Raw genomic sequence first — 13,889 nt, 5'->3', positions numbered from 1 at the left:
AGAAAGAAAACATAAAAGAATAAAAATAGTAGAGTTTCATATTCCATATGAACTCTGCCACCATTCCATTCAAAATACCAAGTAAACGTAATAATAAGCCAGTATCAACTAAACACATACCTCTTGCCAGGCACTGCTCTAAAGCCTTTATGTGGATGGACAAATTCTCAAAACCACCTTATAAGAAGTATGTGCACTGTCACGCAACAGGTAGGCAGCAGAGCTGGGATCTGAATCAAGGCTCTGAAGGCCACACTCTAATCACTTCCCTGAACAGTACTGTCCAACAGGGAGCCACTAGCCACATATGATATTTAACTGAAATGGACTAAAGTTCAAAATTCAGTTCCTTAGTTGCACTAGCCGTATTCCATGTGCTCAAGAGCCCACTCACAGAGCGCTTACTCCCCATCCACCATCTTTTTTCCTTAAAATTGGAGCATATCCTGTGTAGCTTGACCACTTAGCTCATCTCTTCTGCGTCCTTAGCTCAGTAACAGGAAGACTTGAATAACTGTAGCAAAAAGTTTCCAAGGGCTATTTAGTGACATGGTTCCCATGAAAGTAGGTCTTTGGTGGTCAGCCAACTTAGGAGGGCAATTTCCCTCCCTGCCCCATCCCACCTTGGCTAAGTCCTGAGGGGCACATTTAGTGAAGCTGCTCAAAGTTCACCTGGAGCCAGGTTCGTTCAGCTATATTCAGTGACGAGTCAATCCCAATTCCATCATAATTTGCCAACAGCTTTGGCAAGGACTGTGGAATAGGTAGTGTGGCTAAAAATAGGTCATTGGGTCCATTACAGGTAGGCATTGTACTCAGTTCAAGCCATAAGTAAGAGGACCATGGCCTATAAGACAAATATAAATGATACAGGACACCAGCACAACTGACATGCCCCTCAGGGTCTGAGAAGACCCCTGCAGGGCCACTGCTTTAGAACTTCTGTAGGCCAACAGTGAGTAGGGGAGGGACAGGTTAGCTGAAATGAACCTGCCCAGAGATGACAGGAAGAAACAGTTCTAAACTACCATCATGATGTGAGATTTTTTTAAACTAGGCAACTAAAAATTCAAAGCTGAAAACCAGAGAGGAAAAGTAACAGAAAAGCAAAACTCAAAGGCAAAGAGGTTCAAATCCCTGAGCCGAGATTTCCTAAGAACACTTATAAAAATTATAAGACAGGTTTTAAATGGAAGTTAATTACAATAGCACCTACGTTCTCTTCCTGGGAAAGCTTCATAAAGGGGCTGCAAGTCTGAGCCTGTGGGACCTGTAGGCAGGCAGCATCAGTACTGCCCTGCCCCAGAGCATGCCTGGGAACCAAGAAAAGAAAATGCTGCCAGGACAGGAAGGTCTAACAACCATAGCTGGGTAGTGGTGGTAACGAGAATTACCTTGATAAAAGGACAGAGGCAAGCGGTGAACTTGCCCTATTGGCAGAAACACAAGCTGCAGGCAGGCAGCATGGCCAAAGCAAAACAACGTCCGGAAAGCAAAACCCCCATCAATCCAGAGGAGGGTTTCTCTCTAAATAACAGCAGACCCAGGCTCATCTTGCCAACACCTCAAATCACGTGACACAAATTTGACCATCTAATAAATTCAGAGCAAAAAAAGCAAGAGCAAATTTAGACACAGTGCAGAAAAGGCAACACAGCAGGCCTGGGACTGTTATCTTTAGAAATGCCCTTGGCTGGCACCTGGAAACTTAGATTTGGAGGGTTCCCATCCTTCCCGGAGAAGAATGGTTCTCTGTGCCTAAACTGCTTATGCATTGTGGTTTTTGCTGCACACCTGCTTTCTTTCTGGGGGTCAGGAACTTTGGTATGTGCCAGGCAGAGGGTGCCTATGTGAACAGCCCCAATAAAGACCAAGGGCCCTGGGTCTCCAATGAGCATCCCTGGTCAACATTCCATATGTGCCGTCACAACTTATTCCTGGAGGAACTGTGTGTGTCCTGTGCGACTCCACTGGGAGAGGACTCTGGAAGCTTGCCCCTGTTTTCCGCCAGACTTTGCCCCACACATCTTTTCCCTCTGCTGTTTCTGTTTTGTATCCTTTTGCTGTAACAAATGGTAGCCATGAGTATAACTATACGCTGGGTCCTGTGCCTAAATCACCAAAGCTGGAGAAGTGGGGAGATTTGGTGGAGAATCATGACACAGAAACTAAGAAAACAAATCTCAAATTCCAGATGCAGCTGGTGATGAAATTAAACTAGTTGGAGACAGACACCCCTGCGAAGCAACAGCTGAAGGGAGGTGTGACGACCAGCGATGGGACACCTCACCTGCAAGGTGGAGGCAAGCAGAGGTGCTGGCTTAGGGACCTCGCATTTTTGTTCCAGCTCCTCTGAGAGTCCCTCTGGAATGACACAAGTGATCTTCACTTTGTCCCTCTTAACCTCTGACCTAGATCATCCTTTGACTAGGACAGAAAGGATTCCTCAGATTTCTACATGACTAGGTCCCAGTCCACTTCCCCTCCTTTTTCTCCAGCAGGCATCACTCAAGTTTTTTTGCTCCTCAAGGAGTTGGAGAAGAAAATTCAAGTACATCTGGCACAAGATAGTACCAAAGCTGAAGGAAAGAGAGATAAAGAAAATGAGGGCAGTGTCCTTCTGCTCAGGGACTTTATAATCACACTGAGAATACATGGGGGAAGAAACTAAATATATAAGGCTCCATATATGGGAAGTCAAATAAAATAAAAACTGCCATAGTGAAGAATCCTTTCAGGCATCTGAACTCAGAAGGCTGGATAAGAGGAGGACATCCAGAATGGGCCAACTTCCAAGGAATAAAGGATTAACCATGAAGAGGTGTGGGGGAAGGGGACAGGGAAGGAACAAATAAGAGGTGATTTCACACCTTTTCTCTAGAAACCCATTTTCAAAGTTATTATACTCATGTTTGATTTGACAGTCATGGGGAATTTTTTGTTATAGAGCAGATAAGCCACAATGCTTTCCTTATACACTTAACCCCTGAACAACTTGGGGTTAGGTGTGCTGACCCCCTACACCATTGCAAATCCACATACAACTTATGGCTCCCCAAAAATTAACTATCAAGCCTACTGTTGACCAGAGGCCTTACTAATAACAATCAATTAAAAAACATTTTTGCGGGCGCCTGGGTGGCTCAGTCGGTTAGGTGTCTGACTTCGGCTCAGGTCATGATCTCACGGTCCGTGGGTTCGAGCCCCGCGTCGGGCTCTGTGCTGACAGCTCAGAGCCTGGAGCCTGTTTCAGATTCTGTGTCTCCCTCTTTCTCTGACCCTCCCCTGTTCATGCTCTCTCTCTGTCTCAAAAATAAATAAATGTTAAAAAAAAAAAATTAAAAAAATATTTTTGCATGTTTTATGTATTATATACCATATTCTTACGGTAAAGCAAGCTAAAGAAAATGTTAAGAAAATCTTAAAGAAGAGGAAATACATTTACAATATTGTAAAAAATCCATATATAAGTGGATCTACATAGTTTAGACCCATGTTGTTCAAGGATCAATTATAATTACTTTGTTTAAACTGCAAGCAGAACCAAACCTGGAGAGGAAAGTGCCCTCAAATATTCAAGTAAACCAAAGCCACATGCATTATAAAAACACTAAAATTCAACCAGGAAAAACCATGGCCAGAAAAGCATTTTCAGCCTATATGCTGACCCTCCTCTTATCCTAAGTCCTCTGATTAACTCCTTCAGCCACTCCCTCTTCTGTTCTCCCACAACCCCACCCCCGCAAAAAGACACTGAGCAGGTGGGTCCCTGCCTTGCCTCATCCTGAATGAGCACACTAGAGACAACATGTGTGTGTAGACACTGGCCAAAAACAGCTATTAAATCAAGACTCTCCAGGCAATGTTCCGGGAGAGCAAAGTGCACATGTCAAATGATCATGTCAAAGTGAGCGTGTTAAAAACATTTGTTTATTTTCCCTCTCAACTAGAAGATGCAGGAGGTGCAAGGAGGGGACAAACCTAACAGAGAGGAAGAAGACAGATCTTTCCCAGTGTGTTACTGATCACATTTTTGCTCTGCAAAATTTCCCTTAGCTCCACAGTGCCTCATTGGTCTGAGAAAGGCTCAATTTTTTCTCTCTTACTCAAATGACTGGAACATTTTCTAGGATTTTGGACTCTCCAAAGTGCCTATACCAGTATTTCTGGTCTAGTGAGAAGGCAACAATTGTATACTCTAAATAGTTATTCCTGACAGTTTTGTTTGTTTTTGTTTTTGTAAACATTTTCTACTTCAGCTTTTCTTTTCTTGATTAATTCATAAAACTTCAGGAAAATATGAAGGAAATCTTATGGTGTAGACACAGGTAGAAAGGACATTCCTATTTAAAATTTTTTTTAATGTTTATCTACTTTTGAGAGAGAGAGAGAGAGAAGGAGGGAGGGAGGGTGAGCGAGCACAAAAGGGGTAGGGGCAGAGAGAGAGGGAGACACAGAATCTGAAGCAGGCTCCTGGCTCTAAGCTGTCAGCACAGAGCTTCACGTGGGGCTCAAACCCATGAACTGCAAGATATGACTTGAGCCGAAGTCTGATGCTCAACCGACTGAACTACCCAGGCTCCCCAGGACATTCCTATTTAAAACCAAAGTGGATATGGTTAGGTTTGAATGGAGAAAATACAGGCAAAAAAGAGAAAATTAAATTCTCTGTGAAGTATTTTCCATTTTATGAAGAAGCTCTTTGGTGCAGGTCACAATTTATTACGGATAGAACAAATGAACTTTATAGCATCACTTCAAGTGATTTCAGGTTACAGCAATATTTTCATTCTATCTACCCACAGACAGCAACCCAACCTGATGTTCAAGTTTCCTGCAGTCATTTTTTGCAGACATATTCTAGAGACATCAGGTCAGCAACATCTTGAGGACAACTTCATGTCCTATTTGTCTTTGCAAACCTAAGCACATGGCCCATAGTTAGCACTCAATGCTTACTTAGTAAATAAATAAACAAACAAACAAAACACAACTAGCTCATTGCCTGGCACGTATTAGATGCTTTCCACAGGATGAGTCCAATGTTCTTTTACTATATTAATCTACTCCAAATGGGATTGGTATTCCTTTCCTACTGCTATGTGTCTGAACTGTCCAGCACTGAGATGGACTCAAGATCAAGCAGTCTATCCCTTGCCCCCATGCATTCCATGTCAGACCTGAGAGCTGCAGGACTCTTACCCCAGACTGGCTCTATAAGCTGAGACCGTCGTAAGCATGGCTACACAGCCACAGGCCACTTAATAAAGGCCAACTTATTTCTTTCTAAATTATTAATGCACTTGTCTTATTTCTCCTATGAGATCCCTGAGAGCTAGGAGTGCTTACAGAAGTAACAGTCTCTATCCACAATTATCAGAAAGAACACAAACCCTTAAAAAAAGAAAGAAAAAAAAGCAACAAATGCAGCAAAATTAAGAGCCGCAATGTACTGAGCACTTACTATGTACCAGGCACATACTCTGCATTTTCCAAGACTATTTCTGATCAATCCAACAACTTTGTTAAAGCAGACATCAACCCTGTTTTGCAAATGAAGAAAAGGAATTAGAGAGGGCAATATCACTCAGCTGTTAAGCTGTGAAGCCAGAGGTCGAATTCCAAGGCTGCCTGACCCCAGAACTTTTCTTGTAATCTAGTTAGAGGAGTCCAAGGAATGCTGCCTTATTTGCTGAGACAACCAGCTTTCAAGATACAAAAATAATAAAATATCATTTTATAAATATTTCATGCTATTGACTTTTTTGTATTCTCTTTCCCTCATGCCTTCCTTAGTAACTATTATGGACTTGGTGACATCCACAAAAATTCCTGTTAAATAATGTGTCAGTTCTTCTCCAAACTGGAGTCCTAATACACTTGAACAGCTCTTATGAAATTGGAAGGACCATTCCATTTCGTAGATAAGGTAAACTGGGGCTTAAAGAGGTTCGGCAACTTGTGTATTTCCCATGGTTAGGGTTAGCAAGTGGTATAATAACAACAGAAGCAGCCTTCAGTTCAATCATATCACAGTCATAGTCACAGCAAAAAGGACTTGATAAACAAGAACATCTATCCAGTTAAATGACAGCTTCCATGTGAGCATTAAAGCCTCAATAGACACCTGAAACAGCCTGTTTCTAGAATAGGAGTTCTCAAAGTATGGGTCCTGGGCCAGCAGCATCAACATCAGCTGGGAACTTGTTAGAAATGCAAATTCTCAGTCCGCCTGAGTGGCTCAGTTGGTTAAACATCTGGCTCTTGGTTTCAGCTCAGGTCATGATCTCATGGTTCTTGAGTCTGAGCCCCAAGTTGGGCTCCACTGCTGATAGTGTGGAGCCTGCTTGGGATCCACTCTCTCCCTCTTGCTCTGACCCTCCCCTGCTCGCTCTCTCAAAATAAATAAACTTAAAAAAAAAAAAAAAGAAAGAAACGAAACGAAACGAAAATTCTCAGACTCCACTCCCAACCCAATAAATCAGAAACTATGGATTGGGTCAGAATTTTAACAAAGCCTTCCTAGTGATTCTGATGTTCTACAGTCTGTGCTCAAACCTGGTTGCAGATTAGAATCAGGTGGGGGGTCATTTAAATCAACCAATGTCCAACTCTCACCTGCAGATTCTGTGATTTACTGTGATTTACTTAGTCTGAAGGCATCTGGCACCCCCAGATGATTCTAATGCGCAGCCCAAGAACCAAAACATCACTCTAAAATAAAGAACCTGTCATCCCTGATCCCTATCCCCACCCCATCCCAGCCCTCCTGGGTTGCCAACTATCTCCTCAAACCACTGAGAGGCCAGCAAATCTCTGTCCCTAAATCAGTAGGGTTTCTAGGTCTTCCTATTGCCCTGTCCCTGAGAAAGTTGTAAATGTTATCTAGAACATACTATCTGAAAGACTCCTCTCCTCTAACTTCTCCCCAAATTCCTCAAGGAAAAGTCAGGCTCCACCAAGCTCCTCTTCTGCCCAGGACTCTTGAACATGAGGGTATTGCTACATTTCCCCTAAACAGAACTTGCTTCTTAATTCCTTTCTTGAAGGTCAAGCCCCACACACTTGTTTCCTGATTATGTTCCAGTACCTTCCTTGAAATGGCTCTCTTCTAGTATTGATCTCTGGCCACATATGCATCTACACTGATCTTTGATGACTGCTGGTTCCTGGCTAACCCCCAACAGTCTTAAGCTAGTTGCTCCCTTTCTTCTCCACAGGCAGCAGTGCCAGGGTAAAATCCTGAGTTCCCTAGAGAAGAAATCCCTTGAAAAACTCCACAGCAAACAGAAACCAGAGGCCACAGAGGTTTGCTGTCCCTAGTAACAACTACAGTTTAGAGTACTTCGTATGTGCCAGACATCAGGCCTATCTCGTTTAATTTTATTTAACCAATTCTCAAGTATCAAATGTCCATTTTAATAAGGTGTCACCTTATGGTTCTGTAGTTTATTCTCTTGACAATTATGAGATGAAAACCTACAGTAAAAGAGCATATATGATTATTTTTGACATTTGGAACAGGAAAACACATTATGTGGCTACCACTATTCCTACAGCTAATTACTGACCCCAAGAGAGGATCCACGTAACACAAGTATCTACAATATAAGTATTGTGCTAACCACTGAAAGGCTCAGTTCTTCAGTATCCAGAGCTGTTATATCTTTACCAAATGCCTGTAATTGTTCCATTCTCCCACTTCTTTCTTCAATTTATAGCAAAAGGTTCTTGGAGAAGGCACTGTGTCTTCCCTTGACACGAATGATATTACAAACACAAGTGTACATACTGGCACTGATGTATCAGATCTTATCAGTGATACAATAAACATTCATATCATCCAGAAGATGTTTAAAATTTCAAGATCATCAATGACAGGAAAACACATAATTTTTAAATTTCTTATAGAACTTTCAGATCCTCAAAATAAGCTTTCATAAAGACCCTAGTTTGAAAAGCAATGACCTCATCTAACCTTTCTGGTAACCATAAAATGAAATATTAAGAAGGTGTATACAAAAAAAAGTATCAGAAAGAAGAAGAAGAAGAAGAAGAAGAAGAAGAAGAAGAAGAAGAAGTCGTCACACATTTAAACTGAAACACAGCGTTGACACTTAGTTCAACAACATTCCTCTTTCAGTCCCACAAAACAAACCAGTGTAGGGCCAGATGTTTCCACAGCAAAAGCCTCCCAACAGAGTTTCCCCCTTTCAAGCTCATCTCTTGCAACCTTAACAGAGGTTTGTTTCATTTTCTTAAAGTGCAAAAGTCTCCACGGGTTCATGGTGGTTGGGGAGGAAGGAACATGTCTAAACAAGTCTAAAACTATAACACTCGTAACTCCTAAGGCCATCCCACAGTTTCTTTAGCTGCTTCTTTTTGACCTTAAAATCTCTTTCCCATCTAACTTCTATCAGTCTTGTAAGATTCATTCCTAATTGCTGCTGAGGCCCACTTCTCTCCTATGATAGATATGGTGGTTCATGGTTATGGCTTTCTAGTTACTCCTCCCCATTGAAGTCCTGAGTCCTTCAAGAAGTTAGGTTTTCATTCATGGCTTTCATTTACACTCTGCTTTGAAGGCTAAGAACAGAACAAGACTGCTGTGTTGTTCTGGGAAGCCAAATAATTGTACAGTAAAACCCTGGTTTGTGAGCATAATTCATTCCGAAAACATGCTTGTAATCCACAGCACTTGTATATCAAAGCGTATTTCCCCTAAGAAATAATGGAAAGTTAGATGATTTGTTCTACAACCTAAAACTATTCATATAAAAATGATTACAATACTGTAATAGAATACAAAATAATAAAGAAGAAAATACAAAATATAAAGAAAAATAAATTAACCTGCACTTACCTTTGAAAACCTTTGTGGCTGGTACGAGGGAGACAAGAGAAGAGGGTTATTGTGTGAGACGACTTTCACTCTCACTAAAGGAATCACTGCTATCTATTGGCTCAATGGAATCTTTTTCTTTTCGTGCAATTTTAACAAGGAACCTATCCAAGCACACTTGGTTTTGCCTCCTTTTGAGGATTTCGCGGAAATGTGACATTGCATTGTCGTTAAACAGATTCATTGCTCGCTCTGCTACAGCCTTATTCCAGTGGTGCTTTTCTACAAAATTTTGCACAGTTTCCCGCATTTTAAACATCTCCCTAATCTCATTTGAAGTGAGGGATCCCCCTACCTTTATCTCCTTCTCCTCTGCAGATGAGATGCAGACGCAGACTTCCTATAAAATCTTGCAATTTCGGCCACTCACACACTTCATTCATAATTCTCGATGATTTCCTTCTTAACTTCCACCATAATCATCTCCTTCTTACCACTTTTCAGCCTTTTTCTGCATGAGGGCCATTGTATACACTCGCACAGATATTGACTACAGTACAGTATCAATAGACTCTTGTCATATGCTGTTAACTGGCAATAAGGCAGCAGAGAAAAGAGTCTGTATCTGCAGGCAGCCTGACCTAGAATGAGGCAAAGCATTCCTATGCTTACTCTTGTATGGAAAAGCAAAGGACTGTCCATAGGTGCTTTGAAGTGACAAAAAACACACGAGTGCCAGTTGTGGGCACCCTCTAACATTCTGAAAAATCACAGATTTCTGCCAAACACCATGGCCTGAGACCGAGCATCTGAGCATGGGAGACCATCACCCACAATCCCTCAGTGAGAGAAGAACTACTGGCTCAGTTGTGATCATGTGACATTCGGTGTCATGTACTACTCATATTACAAGACACTGCTTGTTTATAAAGTTAAATTTATTAGAAATGTTTGCTCCTGGGTGTTATACATAGGGAATGAATCACTGGAATCTACTCCCAAAATCATTATTGCACTATATGCTAGTTTGGATGTAAATTAAAAAATAAAAATTAATTAATTAATTAATTAAAATTAAAATTAAAAAAAAAGAAATGTCTGCTCATCTTGTGGAACACTCGCAGAACAAGTTACTCACAATCCAAGGTTTTAATGTACTGGGGTACACAAACAATATGGATAGCAGGGAAACCTTTGAACAGTCTGGGTGAAAAATACAGAGATTATTAGAAAATGCTTTCCACAGAATGATCAAAAGTCACAGACAAAACACTTGGTTTCTGAGGGTGAGCATTTTTGATCCCATTCCCAATACCTGAGCTCCCCTATGGAGAGAACTACCGTTTAGAGTACATGCTGGCTATGGCTACATCTCCACGTTCACTCCTTCAAAGGACTACTGGCTACTACTGACTCAACATCTATGTCATCCATGCCTCTTTCAGGCTCTGGAATAAGGTAGTGAATAAAACAAGTCCCCTGTTCTCAGGGAGCTTTCACTCCTCATAAATTACCCAATTTCATCTTCATAATAGCCTTTGGGGTAAGTATTATAACTATAACAAAACCGAAGGTCTGAAGGGAACTAGGATTTGAAGGTAAGCTGTCCACATCTGGAGCTCACGTGCTGGCTATTCTTGACCCAAAAGGCACTGCTGGGTCCAAGGGGAACAGTCAAGACCTTTCTGAGCTGAGCAAGGACCAGCCCATCTGGAGCTCAGCTACCAGATGTGAGATGGGAAACATTCCATGACCTCTGTGGGCCGTCTCCTTATCTAGAAAAAAAAAAAATGGGGCAATAGGGTTGTTGAGAGGATTAAATGAGTTAATACATGCTAAACACTGAAAATGGTGCCTGGAATATCACAAGAGCTGATTATTTTTATTCTAGGCAGCTCCCTTCCTCCTTCTTCAAGGGTCTGAGGCCTAATACTGGATCCAGGTACAGCCTCCTAAGGTAAATTATTTTATTTTGCTTTTGTTCTTATGCTTTTTTTTTTTAAGTTTATTTATTTGAGAGAGAAAGAGAGCACCAGCAGGGTAGGGGCAGAGAGAGAGAGGTAGAGAGAGAAAACCTCCATGAGCTGTCAGCACAGAGCCCGAGGTGTGGCTAGAACTCACAAACCAAGAGATCATGACCTGAGCCGTAGTCAAGAGTTGGACGCTTACCAACTAAGCCACTTAGGCGTCCTGGTTCTTAAACCTTCTGATCCCAAGATTTGTTCCTTTCTATGTCCTTCCTTTTTTTACAAACAGACTGGGATCTCTCTTCATTTAAAAAGAAAGTAAGAGGGGTGCCTGGGTGGCTCAGTCAGTTAAGCGTCCGACTTTGGCTCAGGTCATGATCTCCCAGGTCCATGAGTTCAAGACCCATGTCGGGCTCTGTGCTGACAGCTTGGAGACTGGAGCTGCTTCAGATTCTGTGTTCCTCTCTCTCTGCCCCTCGCCACTTCACACTCTGTCCCTCTTTCTCAAAAATAAACAAACATTTAAAAAACTTGAAGAAAATTAAAAAAAAAAACAAAAAAACAAAAAAAGAAAAAGTTGGGGAGGGGGGACCTTCAAACTTCCTTAACCGCCTAAAGCTGGCCTTCACTTCACTACCAATTACTGGGTGGCAGAATAGTATGTGCAACACAACTTCTAGAATCAGACTTTAAACCCTGGCTTAGCCACTGGACTGGAGGACTTTGAGCAAGTTATGCAGCCTCTCTATCTATGGTTTCCTGATCTGTTACAAGAGATAACCAGTACCCTTCTCATTGGATTGCTGTGAATGTTAAAGACGTGAATGCATCTGAAGTGTCCAGACCAAGGCCAGGCTCACAGAAGGTGCAATGATGCTTGCCAACTGTGACTCTGGTCACCACCCTCAGTGCTTCCACTTTCACCCCCACTATGCAATTCTTAAACACGAGCAACATGGTTTCCTCCACCGCAACTGCTGTATAACTTATCTGTGGTCTTCTAACTGCTAAAGCCAATGCCTCTTCTTCAGCTTTATCTTCTACTTTTCCAAAGCCCTGCACACTGCCAACTAGGGCTTAATTTTTAAACTGTCTCCAATTTCTTACCTCTATTTCTTATCTCTGTTCCTCTTAGCCATATTGACTTCTCTCAATCTTTCAGCCTCTAAACAAAGGTTTAAACCTTTGTTTAAACAAATCCTTCAAGATTCTGCTTTCAATATTCTTTTTGTCTCTGTATCTTTTCCTTCTGGACTCTCAATCATTCTCATAATTCCAACTATGCCTAAAACTAACACCTTCCATCCTTAGTCATCATCTTGATGTCCTACAGTCATCATCCTGACCCTAAATCCAGTTCTCTTTGAACTTCATTAATGGTATCACTATTCTGAGAGTCACAATTTGCTGGACAACACCTTTTTCTTAATCTCAACCTTTAATTACAGTCTTAAAAAATTCTACCCATTATTCAAGGCCCACTTCAAATGTTACCCTCTCCATGAAGCCTTTTTCCAAACGAATGTGCTCTTTTTTTCTGTTTTGAAACCACAGAGCTAGACTTTTGCTGGTCTTATTATGGCACTTTATAACAAAGTAAACTGTGTCATTTGGATCTTTGTTTAGCAATTTCTGCCCCTAGACTTAAATTCTTTATGGCAGAAACTCTTTTGGGCTTTGTACCTTCTAGTACTTATCATATGCCTTGTACACAGTGCCTGTCCCATAAGTAATTGCTAAATACGAAATGCTCTGGAGTACAGTAACCAGGGCCTGTACTCTACCCCAGGCACACCATACTTCCTCCTTCTCTGAACTATTTCATGGCTTCACGCCCCTGCCCAGGTGGTTCCCCCTACCAGGAAGCCCCTTCTCCCTCATTGCTGCTTGGGGGACTCCAATAACCTTCAACACAGAGGCTATATCTCCTTTAGTGAAACCTCCCCCAATCTCTAACAGAGGTGGTCACTTCTCGGTACCTCTACTGATTTACAGATACAAAACAAATCTTCCATATAGGACTCCAAATACTGAAAGAAAAAGTACAGAGCTGGTGTGAACCACCAGCTGTCAATGGCTGCTCACTTATGTAATGGTAGCTCAATCACCAGGGTATGAGCACAACAGATAAATCAAAAACAAATTGGTCACAGGCTATTTTATGTTGTAAAAATCTCGCGTATTTCAGAATAATAGTCATTAACCCATCAACAGACAGGAGAAATTCCAGATGTGAAAGAGATAAATTAGACATGGAAATGTTGAGTAACACCAACTTTTAATGATGAACTCAAGAAAATACCTAGAGACCTTTCCAAAAGAGCTGTTGCATCATCCACTTCAGAGTCTGAATTTGCTGTTCACACAAATACCAATACAGGGTGGTTCTGGCACACTCCCATCTGCAGTCCAACCAGAATTTCCAGTAAATATGAATTTCATATACATATATGTAGTGCAGGGGCACCTGGGGGGCTCAGTCGGTTAAGCATCAAACTTTGAATCTGAGCCCCATGTCAGGTTCTCCGCTGTCAGCATGAAGCCTGCTTCAGAACCTCGTTCCCTCTCTCTCTCTGCCCCTCCCCACTTGCACCCTCTCTCTCTCAAATAAATAAACTTAAAAATATATGTATGTAGTGCAATATATACATATGCCTTTTTTTACATATACTTTTTAAATTTCCCTTTTTCCTTACTGTAGAAGATGTATTCTATAGGTCAGATCATATCTTAACATATTTAAAAGTCTTGCTGAAGACATTTAAACCACCAAAACTTTCATATGTATCAGGTCACATCCCAGATGACAGATAGGCAATCTGTCTGCCTTTATTAGTTGTTATTCATGCTTATATTTCTTTCTCTGGACAATGAGCTACCCAAAAGCAGCAAGAACACATCACCTTTTACCCACCCCAATACCCAGCACATGCAAGACACTTAATATTTGTGAGGGGCGCCTGGGTGGCTCAGTCGGTTGAGCGTCCGACTTCAGCTCAGGTCATGATCTCACAGTCTGTGGGTTCGAGCCCCACGTCAGGCTCTGTGCTGACAGCTCGGAGCCTGGAGCCTGCTTCAGA

The 13,889-nt window shown here is 41.7% G+C and overlaps 1 protein-coding gene across 1 annotated transcript in view; it reads right to left on the bottom strand.

Annotated features, from left to right (window-relative positions):
- The window catches only part of HADH (hydroxyacyl-CoA dehydrogenase), a 50,459-nt gene that overhangs the window by 25,326 nt on the left and 11,244 nt on the right, over positions 1-13,889 (bottom strand). The window lies entirely within an intron of this gene.

This window comes from Lynx rufus, unplaced genomic scaffold (genome assembly GCF_022079265.1).
Source record: "Lynx rufus isolate CCGP_SWC_20201006 ecotype Redwood Valley unplaced genomic scaffold, mLynRuf1.p SCAF_3, whole genome shotgun sequence".
In the NCBI taxonomy this organism is placed as follows: Eukaryota; Metazoa; Chordata; class Mammalia; order Carnivora; family Felidae; genus Lynx; species Lynx rufus.
The sequence above is the reverse complement of the archived record's forward strand: the minus strand, read 5'-3'. Positions and strand labels throughout refer to the sequence as shown.